The sequence below is a fragment of the Phyllopteryx taeniolatus genome, chromosome 6 (assembly GCF_024500385.1).
Source record: "Phyllopteryx taeniolatus isolate TA_2022b chromosome 6, UOR_Ptae_1.2, whole genome shotgun sequence".
Classification (NCBI taxonomy): Eukaryota; Metazoa; Chordata; class Actinopteri; order Syngnathiformes; family Syngnathidae; genus Phyllopteryx; species Phyllopteryx taeniolatus.
The window spans coordinates 9,353,805-9,371,067 of NC_084507.1; the positions used below are offsets into that span (position 1 = coordinate 9,353,805).

At 41.1% G+C, this 17,263-nt stretch overlaps 1 long non-coding RNA gene across 1 annotated transcript; it reads left to right on the plus strand.

Annotated features, from left to right (window-relative positions):
• The first annotated feature begins 7,058 nt into the window (after positions 1-7,058).
• LOC133479564 (uncharacterized) lies at positions 7,059-13,795 on the plus strand. The gene is made up of 3 exons (XR_009788996.1): positions 7,059-7,234; positions 10,680-10,758; positions 13,708-13,795. It is a non-coding gene; the product is annotated as an uncharacterized LOC133479564 (long non-coding RNA).
• The last annotated feature ends 3,468 nt before the right edge of the window (positions 13,796-17,263 follow it).

Consider the following 17,263-nt stretch of genomic DNA (forward strand, 5'->3'; position numbering starts at 1 on the left):
GGGGGGGAAAGTCATTTACATAGATAAAAGAATAAAGTGACAACTACTATTGATGAAGTCTGTGAATGTATTACTGTTGAAATGTTCATGGGGGGAAAAAAATATTATTTTGTGTTGTGTTTACAGAGGCGGCACGGTGACCGACTGGTTAGAACATCAGCCTCACAGTTCTGAGGACCCGGGTTCAATCCCTGCTCCCGCCTGTGTGGAGTTTGCATGTTCTCCCCGTGCCTGCGTGGGTTTTCTCCGGGCACTCCGGTTTCCTCCCACATCCCAAAAACATGCACGTTAATTGAAAACTCTAAATTGCCCGTAGGTGTGAATGTGAGTGCGAATGGTTGTTTGTTTGTATCTGCCCTGCGATTGGCTGGCAACCAGTTCAGGGTGTACCCCGCCTCCTGCCCGATGACAGCTAGGATAGGCTCCAGCACGCCCGCGACCCTAGTGAGGAGAAGCGGCTCAGAAAATGGATGGATTGATGTGTTTACAGAGCAACCAGCTCTAACATAAAAAAATAAAAAATAAGGTAATAGAATGGATGTTCACAAAAACCGGGAAGGTCACATTTATTTGTGGAGATTATTCATCCATCCAGTCTCTTAACCGCTTATCCTCACTAGGACGTGGGCGTGCTGGTGCCTATCTCAGTTGACTTTGTGCTAGATGCTGGGTACACCCTGAACTGGTTGCCAGCCAATGGCAGGGCACATCTAGACAAACAACCATTCGCACTCACATTCACACCTACGGACAAGTCCGCGTCTTCAATTAACCTACATTGCATGTTTTTGGAATGTGGAAGGAAAATGGAGTACCTGGAGAAAACTCATATATATATATATATATATATATATATATATATATATATATAAAAAAACCCGACCTAATTTTATGGTTTTTGGAAATCATACCATCACGACACCAGTGAAATTAAAAATAGACATGGTAAACTTAGAAAGGGTATATAAGAATATATTCCTAGGAATATTAATTGACCATAAATTCAGTTGGAAAGCACATATCAATTATGTTAGGGCCAAGGTGGCACAGAGTGTGGGGATACTGGATAAAATAAGACACCTTTTGACTCATAAATCAATGTATACACTGTACTGCACTCTTATTTTACCATATTTTTCTTACTGTGTGGAGGTGTGGGGTGACACATATCAGGGCACTCTATAACCATTATACAGTATGCAAAAAAAGAGCCATCAGGGTAGTGAATAATGTAGGGTATTAAGAACACCCAAATTATTATTTTTATTTTTTAAATCACAGATATTGAAGTTTCAGGTTTTAGTGGATTTTAAAACTGCACAAATACATTATAAAGCCAGACATAATTCATTACCATTAAACATCCAAAAAAGACTTAATGATAAAAATTGGAAATATAAGTTAAGAGGGACAAATTTAAACAGTCAACAATACATATAACACTGAATAGCTGTCTGTGGGGTGAAGTTGTGGAATGTTCTACTTTATGAACTAAGGGAATGTGGAACAGCTACACAATTTGACCGATGGATGGTGCTTGAATTTACTGTGTTTTTTTTTGTAACCTATTCTGGATGATGGTTTTGTTTTTCTTTCCCCCTACTAGTTGTTGTTTTTGATGAGGATTGTCCATTATTTACTTGGTTATTATCTGTCTGTTTTTTGTCTTTTGTTGAATAGGTTTCCACGGAAATCATGTTTTCTTATTATCTTTGATATTAACATTGTTTTTGGGTTGGGGCATTTATAAGCTTTTAGCTTCAGCCCCAAGCCTTTCCGTTAGCTTTATAAAATTACCTTATTTATTAATTTCTTTTTTGTTTTATCTTTGGAATTCTGTGGATGATCGTAATGATGTCCGAATAAAATTCAGTTCAATTCATTTCAATTTTGTAAGAAAGGGAACAGGAGTAAAAGGAAATCATAAAAGTAGGACATGTAAATAAATAATTAATTAGGATAGTAAAAAATACCAAAGGAACCACCAACGTTTTATTTTATTTTAACATACCTCTTGCTTTTAAATCCTAGAATGGCTCCCTCCCACATCGTTCACTTGCTGGCTGAGTACGAACAGAGCAGAGCCCTTACAATTTCTCACAAAGGTCGCTGCATTGTGGACAGTGGAATACGTTCCAAATAAATAGTAATGAATACGCTTTTGCATCCTTAAACCGTGATATTCCCACTGGAATTTTCCCAAAACACATCTGTTGTTGTAGTGTTGTCATATTGAAGTCAGGCTTTTATCTTTAGAACAACTCAAGCAGCATTGGTTTGGAGTCATTGAAGACATTCTTATTTCCACTAGTAACACTCACATTAATTTATTAATGAATTACTATTATTATTATTATTATTATTATGCACATTGTTGTTTGAAAATACTATTATGACAGCTACTCCCAAAAGCTTTGGAACAGTGAGACTAATTCCTTTTTCATTTTATTTTCTATTTTGGCTGTTTTATTGAGAAGATTTGGGTCTGACATCAAAAGATGAATATGAGAAGAGATCAACATTTCAGCTTTTATTTCCAGGAATTTACATCTGGATCTACAACCCCAATTCCTATGAAGTTGGGACGTTGTGTTAAACATAAATAAAAACAGAATACAATAATTTGCTAATCATGTTCAACCTATATTTAATTGAATACACTACAAAGACAAGATATTTAAACTGATAAACTTGATTGTTTTTAGCAAATAATCATAAACTTAGAATTTTATGGCTGCAACACGTTCCAAAAAAGCTGGGACAGGTGGCAAAAAAGACTGAGAAAGTTAAGGAATGCTCATAAAACACCTGTTTGGAACATCCCACAGGTGAACAGGCTAATTGGGAACAGGTGGGTGCCATGATTGGGTATAAAAGGAGCTTCCCTGAATTGCTCAGTCATTCACAAGCAAAGATAGGGCGAGGTTCACCTCTTTGTGAACAAGTGTGTGAGAAAATAGTTTAAGGACAATGTTCCTCAACGTACAATTGCAAGGAATTTAGGGATTTCATCATCTACGGTCCATGATATCATCAAAAGGTTCAGAGAATCTGGAGAAATGACACAAGACAAAAACAGAGGTAAACACAAAAGACAAAAAAAATATAACTGTAGGAAATAAATACACATTCAGAAAAGCACTATAATAGCAACAAACCACAATAGGGACAATACAGTAATCCCTTGCTATATTTCGGTTGATTTATTGTGGATTCAGTACGTCATGGAATTTTTTGGTATGATCAATACTTCTGCAGCTCTTTGGTTCAAGTGGTGCAAGATTGATGGCGGGTTGCCTATAATGTGGCAGGAATTTCTCACACAAGGACAAATAAGATCATTTACTTTGCAGAAAAAGAAAGCTTACTGAGTAATTTCAACACACAAATTTGGTAAATTTCTACATTGCTTAATAAGACAGTGAACGTAACTGGCATGCCACTGATAGGGTAGGCGCTACACGTAGACACTACCTGCAGGCAATGAGCTCCAGTTGGATGTCTACATTCAGCTGGCGTGTGAACACATTCACAAAGAACAATGGTTGTTGTTACTGCTGGTAGTGGGTAGAAAGCTTCCTGCTAAGATTACGCTGGTGCGTCGTTTCCCTTCATGTCCAGGTCTGAGACTGCCTCCAGGGAGTATATGTGTGTTTGACTGGTAGGAGAAGTGAGTTATGACAATAAATGAGGCGATGTGTATTCACAATGGGCTGAGAATCATTTGGACTTGCTGGCTGTTGTGGGTCTTAAAAAGTCAAAGGTGGGTGCACTCTCATTTTACGTTGGTTGCCGGAGATGAGCAGGTCCCTATCTGTGTGGAATGACAGACCCAATTGTTTATTAACTTGCAATTCTTTGGGGGTCTGAGAAAGACTGGCCTATTTGAGACGTTCTAGTCCTTCTGCATTAAAAGATGAATACAGCCGCTTCTGCTTCTGCTATTCGACATGATGCTGACTCAATAAACGGGATCCTTTATGGATATGATATGAAACATTAAAATACACCTCAGTGAGTCATACGCAAGCCGGTATACTGCTGCAGCCCCTCCTGCAAATGACACATTAGATGGCACCTACCTTTTTTACAACCCTCCTCTGTCCACTTCACTCCAATTATACTTAACACGAGCTCACACTGAGGTCATCATAATGCCAAACACCCCCCTTCGGCGGTCTACACTTCCCTTCATTGTCATTTTAAGAGCATCAATAGAGGGCCAGACCATCATGCACTTGTCTTCCTGCAGCCTGCGTTGTTCTTTTCATATTCATATTTACATATGGCTGACTGGATGAACGATCAAACCAATAACAACACAAGCTGCCTAATTTTCCAGGCAGTGCGCTCCCTTCATGTATTTGTGCTCTCCCTCTGTACGTCCTCGTTTACATTACTGTTAGATCTAATCATCTATAGCCCAAAGCACGACATACAGATTATGAGGACTGGTTCACTGCTACAATTCTCCACATCCAATTCTTCAGTTCGATTGACCAGGGAGATACTGTCGGAATCTAAAATCTCACTTGTGTGTAAATGAAAGTCATTAAAGACATTAGGCTGCAAAACCTAATTACATTTCCAGATGAGTCTAAAATATATAATCAAACAAACTAATTATTAGATTTTTGCAGACGTTTTAGCTTGCATCATCAAGTCGGATAACAATATTGTATTAAATCTCAGGGTTGCAGACAGTGCAGATTAAGAGATTCATGAGAGATTTGGAGCGGCGGGACGGTGGACGACTGGTTAGAGCGTCAGCCTCACAGTTCTGTGGACCCCGGTTCAATCCCCGGCCCCGCCTGTGTGGAGTTTGCATGTTCTCCCCGTGCCTGCGTGGGTTTTCTCCGGGCACTCTGGTTTCCTCCCACATCCCAAAAACATGCATTAATTGGTGACTTTAAATTGCCCGTAGGTGTGACTGTGAGTGCGAATGGTTGTTTGTTTGTATGTGCCCTGCGATTGGCTGGCAACCAGTTCAGGGTGTACCCCCCCTCCTGCCTGATGACAGCTGGGATAGGCTCCAGCACGCCCGCGACCCTAGTGAGGAGAAGCGGCTCAGAAAATGAATGAATGAATGAATGAATTTGGAGCGCATTTGTTTTTATCTCATAAGAAAAGGGGGCTCGTGAGAGTATTACATACAATTAACTGGATTGTTTGTGTTTATGAGCCCTGAGAAACTTCACTCCCAAGAAGGTGCTAAAAATGGAATTATGTGTTTTGTCCCGGTATGACGTTAACTGAGTGAGCAATGTCATAAAGGGAATGCCGGTAGCATGTTTTCTTTTAAATGATCACTGAACATCACTGCATTCGACATCCCATTACTTGTTCATGCTTACTCAAATCAAAGTCATCCAAAGGTTATGCCTGAGGTGTCGAATGCTTTTGACCAGTTAGTTGTATTTTTCTTTCTTGGGCTCTTCCAACTATCCATCTTCATTTGGACACTGTTGGCTCACCAGTGAATGCTGTGAAAGCAGCAGAGGAAGAGCAGCAGAATTTCTTAAAACTTGCATCAAATGCATCTTCATCCTTAAAATCAAAATCAAAACACTGCCATGCTGTGTTGTTCCAGAATCAATGCAATGCCTCGGTCTGTCATATAATGTCATATAATGAGCAAAACGTATTGCTTGTCCCAATCGCGTGAGACCGGCTAGTATAACGATGCTATTGTTTCACCTGCTAGATATCCTCTTTTGATCGCAGCACTAAGCTGTCTTGGAGTGGCTAGGAGCTATTTACAGAGGAGATTTATTTCCTAGATTCTCTGTGTACAATGAAACATCTGCTGCTGCTTAGTCAGGTAGAGATTGACTCTTCCAGAGAGATGCTCACTGATTATGTGCTTGTTCCTCCCAAAGACAAAGATAGGGAAAATGCCTATTAATTGTCTGCAAAGTCTCAGAAACTGCATGTGCAGTGCTCCCTTCAGTGAGCTGAAGTAGGAAGGACATTATGTGTGTCCATTTATGTGTCAAATTGCTGATGCTTGCCTGCACGGGCGTCAGGGGCGTCGAATTGTGGGGAAAAGGGGACAAGTGTCCTGGGGTGCTAAGCATTTTGGGGGCCCCCTAGTTGTCCGGTAGGGGGTCCAAAGTAATTTCTGGAAGGAAAACTACTTCCGAGGCCTAGACACATGATGTTCCACAATCCACTGGTAACACAACAGGGAAAACTCGCACTGCAATGTTGTTGCAGCACAACGCCAAACAGCCATGGGGACAGGCAAACAGAATTCAGGGAGGGCCAAGCTAGAACCCGTAGTCTGGAACAGAAGGCTGAGGTGACTACAAGGAGAACGACAAGGCAGGAAGGTAAGAGGCAGGCAGAGTTCTTCTTCATATTTAGATTATTGGCGGTTGGCAAACAACAAAATGGTGCATTTCTGCCCCCTACTGGGAAGGAATGTGGACTGGAATATCTAATACTAAAACTCGAAGGTATATATAAAGATAATAATAAACCTTCTCTGATTCGGCTGTGTTTGTCTGAGATACTGAATTAATATCCGGCAACACTTATTTTCAGAATCCTGTTGTAGAATGTCCATAATGTTTAAACACAAATTTTCTCTCTCAAATTCACCCAAACTTTATTTATTTTTATTTATTGTTTGTTGTTGCTTTTTCTCTTTTTCCCAGTATGGCTTTAAAATGTCCTTTGCTGGCTGATCCTTATTATGGCACTGTAACTTAACCCAATACGTGACTGATAACTGTGTTCTTCTCATTTGTAACGGCATCGCTCCCATTTCCACTTGTAAAGGTACTGTTGGAATTGTTTTAAATGCCCCCGTACATAATCGTAATGCCTGATGATGCATTTTATCTGATTTCTCTGAATTGCTGCTTGCTTCTGACCCATATAAAACGCACCCATAATCCACTCATGATTGCTCCCCACTCCCTCTCAAATACACATCTCATAAGATTTTATTTTCTCACCACAATGTTTTGAATGTGTATGCCCATGTTATTATTTCATAAAACCACAAACCTAAAAACTTTGACTATATTTTTTGACTTTCAGGTCACTGACTGGCAGGCAGAGTTGACAATGGGAGTTAATCCAAAGAGTGCTGGAGAGTGTTGCAATGAGAGTGAAAGAATATGGCAAAGAAAGCATGAGCGGTCTGATTGCTGATTTGAGGGTGGTGTGACTCACTGGCAGAGTGGAACAGTGGAGAGGAGAATGGAAAAACACTGCAGGTACACAGGTAAAACAGCCATCCATCTTTCGTACTGCTTATCCTCACTAGGGTCGTGGGCGTGCCACACCCTGAACTAGTCGCCAGGGCACATATAAATCAACAGCCATTCAGAATCAAAACCAGAATCATCTTTATTTGCCATGTATGTCCAAAAAACACACAAGGAATTTGTCTCCGGTAGTTGGAGCCGCTCTAGTACGACAACAGACGGTCAATTGACAGAGAACACTTTTGAGACATAAAGACATTGAGAAAAACAGTCACTGAGCAATAAAGGATTGCTCGTTATCTGATAAAGCCGGTGCAATTTTATTTTTATTTTTTTGACAATTGTGCAAAAAGATGTCCTCTAGCACTTAGAGCAGTTTGAATGACTAATATAGCAATAGTCCGGTGCAATGACCATTGTGCAAAGGGCGCAGAGACTTCAAGGAGCATATGCAGTTTAAAGTGACTAGTAGTGCGATAATATGGGACAATGTTGATTGTGCAAATGTTGCAGATACTCCTCAGTCAGTGTGCAAGTGCTGCAGATGCTACTCTGGCATGAGTGGCCAGTATTGGTCAACAACAGATATGCAAATAGTGCTGCGAGACTACTACAGTGAGTGCACGTGTAATGTATAATTGGCCCGACAGAAATGTGACAACAAACTCAAGACAAAAAAATTGGCAGCATGTTGCAATGGAATTGTAGGTTAGCTGTTTAAGAAGTTGATTGCAAGAGGGAAGAAGCTGTTGAAATGTCTGGTAGTTCTAATTTGCATTGATTGGTAGCGCCTACCTGAGGGAAGGAGCAGTTTTGATTGTCCGTTGCAGTCGGAGTTTGTCCTTTATTGGAGCGGCACCAAACCAGACTGTGATGGAAGAACACAGGACTGATTTGATGACCGCTGTGTAGAACTGCCTGAGCAGCTCCTGTGGCAGGGCATGCTTCCTCAGAAGCCGCAGGAAGTACATCTTCTGCTGGGCCTTTTTGAGGACGGAGTTGATGTTCGTATTCACATTCACACCTACGGGCAATATAGAGTTTTTCAATTCATCTACCACGCATGTTTTCGGGATGTGGGAGAAAACCAGAGTACCCGGAAAAAGCCCACGCAGAACATGCAAACTCTGGGTCTTCAGAACTGTGAGGCAGATGTGCCAACCAGTCGGTCACTGTGCCGCCACAGGTAAAACAATGGAGCAAAATTGTGGCAATTCCTAGGAAATACATTCAATGTGCAAGTACTCTAGCACAAATTCCAAGCAGACACTAAGGATCAAGTTTGTTTCTGCCATTAAAATAGCTAACCAGCAAGTAAATGTATGTTTTGTTTTGCCTATTGCATGCTGGTTTAGTCAAGGTTCTTTCAGCATACCGTAGCCTTTGTCTGTCTCATCTGCTGACTGTGTGATTGAGAATTGGTGCGGTGACTTCATGATTCGTTCAGTTTGGGAGAATGCGTTATGACATGATAAAAAGGAATTTAATTGTTTTAATTGCTGTAAAAGTCTGGGGGGACGGAGGGGACAGATTGGAAAATTGAGGCTGTCTTGTCCTGACCCCCCTATTCAACTACGCCCTTGCTTGCATGGCTGTGCTTCTGAAAAACTAGGTTTGCATAATGCAAAATGTTGTTTGTCAATTTTTCTCTATCAACTGTGGGCGCTTGAGTGTTTTTATCATCTCTATTGTGACTACAAATAATGTAAGAATGCTCTGAGATGAATTTGCCATTGACTTTGCCCCTTTATCTCCTCACTCCTAAGTGAATTACAACAGCCTTGAGCAGTGTCTGTCAGGTCTTGTGAGATTTCCATAAAGGACCGGAAGAGGTCAAGGTGCAGATGGTGTGAGTCAATGAGTTGAAATTCTGTGGTTGCTTCTTCTCCCACCAGCCTTCTTCCACGACCTCACTCCCCTTCAAACTCTACCTAGTTCTTTGTGTTTCTTTTTCTGACTCTCTCACTGTCCCTCCATTTCTCCCTCACTTAATTGATTTAAAACCTCTTAACTACTTTTGCTACTTCCCTCACCTTTAACTCAATTATTACAGTGAGTAACAATAATAATACAATATTTTATTCATAGGCATCTTTCAGGGCACTCAAGGTCATCTTACAACACCCATAAAATAACAATAATTAGGAATCCCATAAAAATAAAGCATAAGTCAGATGGTATATGTGGATCGAAAAATATGATTTGAAATTGCAGCGAGTCAGTATCTCGGAGTGATTGTGCATGTTCGAAAGGTGAGGAGCTGTACAGCTGAAAGCTCTGGACCCAAAAGAGGATGAACAGGATGAAGATACAGTGAGAAACAGAGAGAGAGAAGAATGGAGAGAATGGAACAATTGTCAAATCTGGTTAAACAGAAACTAAATTTGAAACAGCCTTTGGTAGTGCAATGTTTCATATACAGATTTGTACAGCTGCCATAGAAGAAGAGTACTATGGCAGTGGTACTTGTACTGAAAGTACTTCTTCCTTTTCTATTTTGGCATGAACTATTTTTGATCAAATATTTGCATGAAGTCTATACTCATGGGACATCTACGATTCATTCATATGAGTCATTGATGGATTTGTGCATTTTAAGCTTATGTTTCTTATCCTCTGGTTTGAGATGTGATATTCTGTTTCTTGTGGTTTTTGCTATATGTGTCTATCCCCTGTCTGTCCTCCCAATCCAATCTCCACTTGTGCATTTTCTCAGTTGAGGGCATGACCGTTGGTTTCCAACCTTCATATAGTACACGATCAGGTGTTTCCTCAGCTCTTCTACTGGATTATGAGTGTTGCTATATTTAACATATCATCCCAAGAATTTAGAGGAAACCAGCAGCAGGAGTGTCTGCATAAGCTTCTTACGCATGTGCTAATATTGTTGCAATAGGCACCAAAATGGCTGGAGTAACATTACGTGTCTTAGTTACAGTTTATCCATCCATCCATCCATTTTCTGAGCCGCTTCTCCTCACTAGGGTCGCGGGCGTGCTGGAGCCTATCCCAGCTGTCATCGGGCAGGAGGCGGGGTACACCCTGAACTGGTTGCCAGCCAATCGCAGGGCACATAGGAACAAACAACCATTTGCACTCACAGTCATGCCTACGGGCAATTTAGAGTCTCCAATTCAGGCATGTTTTTGGGATGTGGGAGGAAACCGGAGTGCCCGGAGAAAACCCACGCAGGCACGGGGAGAACATGCAAACTCCACACAGGCGGGGCCGGGGATTGAACCCGGGTCCTCAGAACTGTGAGGCTGACGCTCTAACCAGTCGGCCACCGTGCCGCCAGTTACAGTTTAAGTTATCTATATTTTTACTATGTCAATTCATATCAATACAGTATTTTATCCAAGTGATTGTGATAATTCATGTGAATCTGCAGGAGAGCAGAATATTTTCTCTGTTTTTTCTTCTTTTTTTTCTGACCACTCTTCAAATCTTTTGTGTGTGCAGCCATACTGGCTCTGCTTAACTGGCCTCACCAACGCCATGGAACAAGTGACAATTACCTCCAGTGCCTGTACCCCACAAGGTTGGCTCTACCACCATCTTCTCGGAAGGTTATTGTAAACCATTGTTAATGAGCATATCTGTCTGCTGCCTCTGAACCAAGATACAAGATTTTCCCTGCACAATTTCAGCGGGCAGACCAATTTTATTTTTTATTTAAGGTGTCCACCATGCTAAGTTTCCTCCTCAGAAGTTCTTGTCCAAGGGTTTAGCTGTTTAAAAAAATTAAATAAATAAAAATAAAAATGTCACAGGCGATGTTGTGCCCCCTCAGTCCAGTCATCATATCGAAAAAAACACATTTTCCTTGTTTTTTTTTCTTTTTTCTTTTCTGGTATGGCACTTACAGCTTTACCTGTGTAAATCTGTAAATTCCATGCATAGCTTGTTTTTGCATCTTAGGCTGCCCAGATTTTTATGCAATACTTGCCTGGCTTACTGGGCATGTTTTGCCGGAAGGGGCATTTTCCACAGAAGGAGACAAAATGTTCATCCATTGTCACCTCTCATCCTGGGTTGAACATTAGTAGAAGGAGCTGTACCCATCTCTCCCAGACATCCCTGATGAGAGCAAGATTGTCAGAATGTCATGTTTCCCATGAAAACACACGATTGTATACTGTACATACACTACCATCCTAAAGTTTGGTGGTCACTGAAATATCTTTTTTTTTTTAAAGAAAAGCATTTTTTTAACAACATTAACAATCTCTCAATCTTTCTGAGCCGCTTCTCCTCACTAGGGTCGCGGGCGTGCTAGAGCCTATCCCAGCTATCATCGGGCAGGAGGCGGGGTACACCCTGAACTGGTTGCCAGCCTATCGCAGGGCACATACAAACAAACAACCATTCCACTCACATTCACACCTACGGACAATTTAGAGTCTCCAATTCATGCATGTTTTTGGGAACATGCAAACTCCACACAGGTGGGGCCGGGGATTGAACCCCGGTCCTCAGAACTGTGAGGCTGACGCTCTAACCAGTCGTCCACCGTGCCGCCAGATTCCAACATGCAATGTGAAATTCTTACATCAACAACCTCTCCTTTTTATGAACAAAGCAGGCAATACAGGAGCTCTTGTTTTGAAGAGTCCAGAATTTCTCATTTTTTGAGGTTGTATCCTCTGGATTGCAGAAGAAGCGCGCCATCCAGATTGTTACCAATGTGAAGTTGGAAAAAGAAGCATTTGGGATGGTATGGGGGGTGGTGTTAGTGCCCATGGCATCATCTGTTACTTGCACATCTGTAATGGCACCATTAATGCTGAAAGGTTTCGCAACAACATATGCTGCCATCCAGATGACATATTTCTCAGGGGCGTCCCTGCTTGTCCTAGCATTACATTGCCAAGCCACTTTTTGCATGTGTTCGTGCAGCATAGCTTTCTTTGAGAAGAGTGCACCTGACCACTTGTAAAAAGGTTAGCACGCCATGCCTCAATTGTTTAAGGATGGTTTAGGGATATGAGTCAGCCAGTCCTCACTCAGACAACTCCAGTTGGCTCAGAACGCTCCTGCTTGCCTCTTAACTGGAGCACGTAGGAGGGAGCACATAACTCCAATTCTGGCCTCCTGTACATTTTAGAGTTCATTCATCCATCCATCCATTTTCTGAGCCGCTTCTCCTCACTAGGGTCGCGGGCGTGCTGGAGCCTATCCTGAACTGGTTGTCAGCCAATCGCAGGGCACATAGAAACAAACAACCATTCGCACTCACAATCATGCCTACGGTCAATTTAGAGTCTCCAATTAATGCATGTTTTTGGGATGTGGGAGGAAACCGGAGTGCCCGGAGAAAACCCACGCAGGCACGGGGAGAACATGCAAACTCCACACAGGCGGGGCCGGGGATTGAACCCGGGTCCTCAGAACTGTGAGGCTGACGCTCTAACCAGTCGTCCACCGTGCCGCCCATTTTAGAGTTAATTTTCCATCCATCCATTTTCTGAGCCGCTTCTCCTCACCAGGGTCGCGGGCGTGCTAGAGCCTATCCCAGCTGTCATCGGGCAGGAGGCGGGGTACACCCTGAACTGGTTGCCAGCCAATCGCAGGGCACATAGAAACAAACAACCATTCACACTCACAGTCATGCCCACGGGCAATTTAGAGTCTCCAATTAATGCATGTTTTTGGAATGTGGGAGGAAACCGGAGTGCCCGGAGAAAACCCACGCAGGCACGGGGAGAACATGCAAACTCCACACAGGCGGGGACGGGGATTGAACCCCGCACCTCAGAACTGTGAGGCTGACGCTCTAACCAGTCGGCCACCGTGCCGCCAGTTCATTTTAAGATTCTTTAATTTGTTTTTTAAAATCTTGACATAGTCTCGACCCACCATTCCTCTCTGAGCTGATCCACCCCTACACTCCTGTACGTTGCCTCAAATCAGCCGACCAGACACTCCTGGAGGTGCCGAGGACTAAACGGAGGCTCAGAGAGGATAGAGCGTTTTCCGTTGCCGGTCCATCTCTGTAGAATAACCGCCTCTTAAATTTATTAGGCAAGATCCCTCACTCCATCTTTAAAACTTGTCTTAAAACTCATTGTGCAGGCATGAGACTTTGCACTGTTTTAGTGTTTTATTCTTTTTAACGTCGCTATTAATCCGTTTTAATTTGCATTTTGCCTGTTTTTATGTTTTATTTTTATATAATGTACAGCACTTTGGTGCAGCTGTGGTTGTTTAAAAGTGCTCTTTAAATAAAGTTGAGTTGAGATTTAAATTGCTAGCATGTATGAAAATCAATTTCCAATATGCCCTCCTGAGACCATGCATGCATGGATTGCTGGGATTACATTAGATTAGGGCTACACTATTACAGAATCAGAATTATTTGTACTGGTCTTTTAAAAAAAATAAAATAAAAAATTTCTACCTCAAATGATTGATGCGCCTTGATAACTATGATGATGATCTTCATTTTAGTTCAGTGACTAAACAATTATCTTCATTTTTTTACTTATAGTGTCATCACAGACGTGTACCAGTAATGATGTCACAGTGTCACGACATAATCGTATCAATGTTGACTGGACCCAGAAGCAGACGGAGGCGGAAGAAGTCGTGGAGAACGGTTTATTTTGTATTTGCACCGTGCCGGCTCATTCTTTTACCATTAGTGTTATTTTCTTTTTGTAGTTTGTAGTTGTAGCTATGTGTTTCCTTAGATGTAATTAAATATACCATAACATTCGACTCGTGGTTGTATTTTGTGTGTGTTCTGAGTTTAAGTAAACCTCTGTATTCTAAAACTAAAAATTTCATAAAGTGTAGCAACCTTCAGATTACGAGACTGATTTCGTGGGTTTTATGAGCTGCAAGCCCAAAATATGTAAAAATAAACAAATAAATACTTTAAATTGTTTAAGTTGTGGACCCTGAATCTATAGTCTATGAAACTTAAACTTTTTGAATGGAATTATGGAAATAAATAAACTTTTCCATGATATTCAAATTTTATGGAAAGGGTCTGTATATAAAATAAGAATATAGTGGTGAGGAAATTAGGAAACACTGGGTCATCTCGTTTATCCAGAGGAGTATGCAGAGAGAAATACCTGGTCCATCAAAAAGGAAAAAATTTGATTGACTCAAATATGTAGGGGAAGAGAAAAGAAAAAAAAGTAATAGAAAACAAACAGAGAGAGACTCAAGAAGTGGAGTATATGGGAGGATGAGAAAGAGAGAACGGTGACAAGAGACCCAGAGAGAAAAATGAGACTTGTTTCAATTTGAAATGATGGAATATGTTCCCACCCCAGATCTCCGTTCAATAAACCACCTTCTGTTGTTGAGCTCTGGAGGAGACGGGAAGGAGAAAGAACACTATGGCCATGTGTGAGTGTGAGTGTGTCCAGCCTATAATTTTCTAATGACACAGCCACCCGCACTGCAGCTTTCCATGAATTCTACTCATGACTAAATGTTCAAAGAAACATCAAGAGATCCCTGTATAGAATTCAAAGTTGTATGTTTCCCTTATTCATATATTCATAATCATCTGAAAAAAATGTGTGGGTTATTACATTTTTGAATGCCTGCAGGATCTGAAATGAAATTGCCAAAGATTACCTGCCATTAATACATTTCATTATGAAACAGTACATATCGCATACAGTATTTCATTATCTGACAAGGCAGATGTTTGCGAAGAGGAAGGTGATGAGGTTAATTTATTTGAATATTCTCTTTACATCCAAAGCAAATTCTTTATTTTGAGACTGTTAAATGTTCACCAGATATACACTCAGGGCTATATTTTTGTAGACAGCGCATCTGTGGCGGGGTGTAAATGCCGGCGGATTCTGATTTTTGTGCAAGTGCAATGACTGCACCAAGCTGGGCGTTCCGGCGCAGCGAGGGAGTGTCCTTGAAGACAATTTGGTGGCAGAAACTCAGTCTAAACTTACGCCTGCTCAAACCACGTCTACCTGGTCGAACGCAATTTTGGTGAATTTGATCGCGGCACAGACAGACAGATACTGAGGTCCGCGGACATATTTAAGCCACCAACTGTTATCACCTGCTCATTCTCTATTAATAAGGGTACCCGCTCACATTGTCTGCTGCTACACCAGCCAAGAGGAGTGACAATGCTCCACTAATCAATCGCCCCGATTGCGCATCGTCCTCTTCCGCACAGAGATGCCTTAGTCGAAACTGTCATTGCGCTGCATTGAAAGGGAAAGAAAGGAGCAACTTTGATTGTGGCTGTAAACACTCCCACAGGTGTGCAGCCAGCTGACTCTTGGATCCGCCTGGTTGCGCTGGTCTACAAAATTACCATCACCGGTCTAACTTGCCCCTAACGCACTGTTGCGCCACTTGCCGTGATTCACGCCGGTCATGAAATTAGGGGCCCTAAAACGTCTTTGGAGCTGATCAGGGGCTTGTACATAGACTTATTACATTTAAGATTGGTGGCGATTCTGTTATGCACAAACTAATACTTACAATAACAAAACGTTTTAACTATCCCCCTGGAATATGCCATCAAAACATGACTTTTAATTAAATTTTAGTTTATTTGATCATTTAATTAAATAATTAATTAATTCATTCATTCATGTATTAATGTAATTGCAATGCAAGCCATCCATCCATTTTTAATGCCACTTATCCTTATCAGAATCAGAATCAGAATCATCTTTATTTGCCAAGTATGTCCAAAACACACAAGGAATTTGTCTCCGGTAGTTGGAGCCGCTCTAGTACAACAGACAGTCAATTTACAGAACACTTTGGAGACATAAAGACATTGACAAAAAACAACAACAAACAACAATTGTGCAAAAAGATGCAGAGTCCTCAGTTCGAATGGCTAATATCGCAATAGTCCGGTGCAATGACCATTGTGCAAAGGGCACTGAGACTTCAAGGAGTGTATGCGGCTCCAACTACCGGAGACAAATTCCTTGTGTGTTTTGGACATACTTGGCAAATAAAGATGTTTCTGATTATTAGGGTCACAGGTGAGCTAGAGCCTATCCCAACTGACTTAAGGCAAGAGGATGGGGACACCCTTGACTGGTCACAGCAATGTAAAAAAAAAAACAACAACTCCAATTTGACATCTTAACACTATGTCACCAGTCGCAAAGTTGTTATAAAATTAAAAAATTGCAAATTTTGAATGATTGACACTGCCGAAGAAAGATTAATTCATCTTTACGCTTTATTATTTTACTACTGCAAAATGCAACCCCACTAATACTAAATATCTTCAAGTGAATGTCAAGAGATTGGGGAACTCTACTGTTGAGTGTTTTACTATTAATAAGATACAGTTGACACCACAATACTTGTAATCAGTATGGATTTCTTAAAAATTCACAATATCCTCTCATACAAAGATGAACCTAAAGCTAGCTCATTGGAAGAAAATGACCCCCTCATTTAAGATTTCACACTATCAATCTTGCATTATGTATTGCAGCATCCAAGTAATCAGACATGTACAGGCTATAAATGGCAGCCCTACTTGGACTCACCCTTTCTCTGAGGTTGCCACTCTGCTCTAAAGCCTATCATACATTATTCCAACTTCACCATTTATTCACTCTCAGTAGTGCCTAGACCTACTTTTAAATATTTTACCCCTTGTCTAGTTTCAGTTAAACTCCAACATCAACAAATCTTTGCAGACAGGAGTGTTTTGTATGTCTGAATCCAATGCAGGAAAAAGTTCAATAAAGAGGATTATTCAAACACAACTAGCGTTTTCCCAAATCAGCACTAAGATGCTGCTCCAGACACATTTGTTCACAAAATGGATTCGATGAAACATCATTCTATAGGTTTGCACCATCTCAAAATATGTTGAATGAAGCCTTTTCATCAAGATTACTTTTTCTTTGTTTAAAAAGTTACAGATTCTCCTTCATTTATGAAAGGACTTCCATTGCGAACCATATGCTGTATGTATCTCTCAATTTATTTGAGAGTATGTAGATCGTAAACCCTGAAGTAACACAAAAAGGCTCCTGCTTTTTGATTTTCATCCATCTTTCCAAGCATCCTTT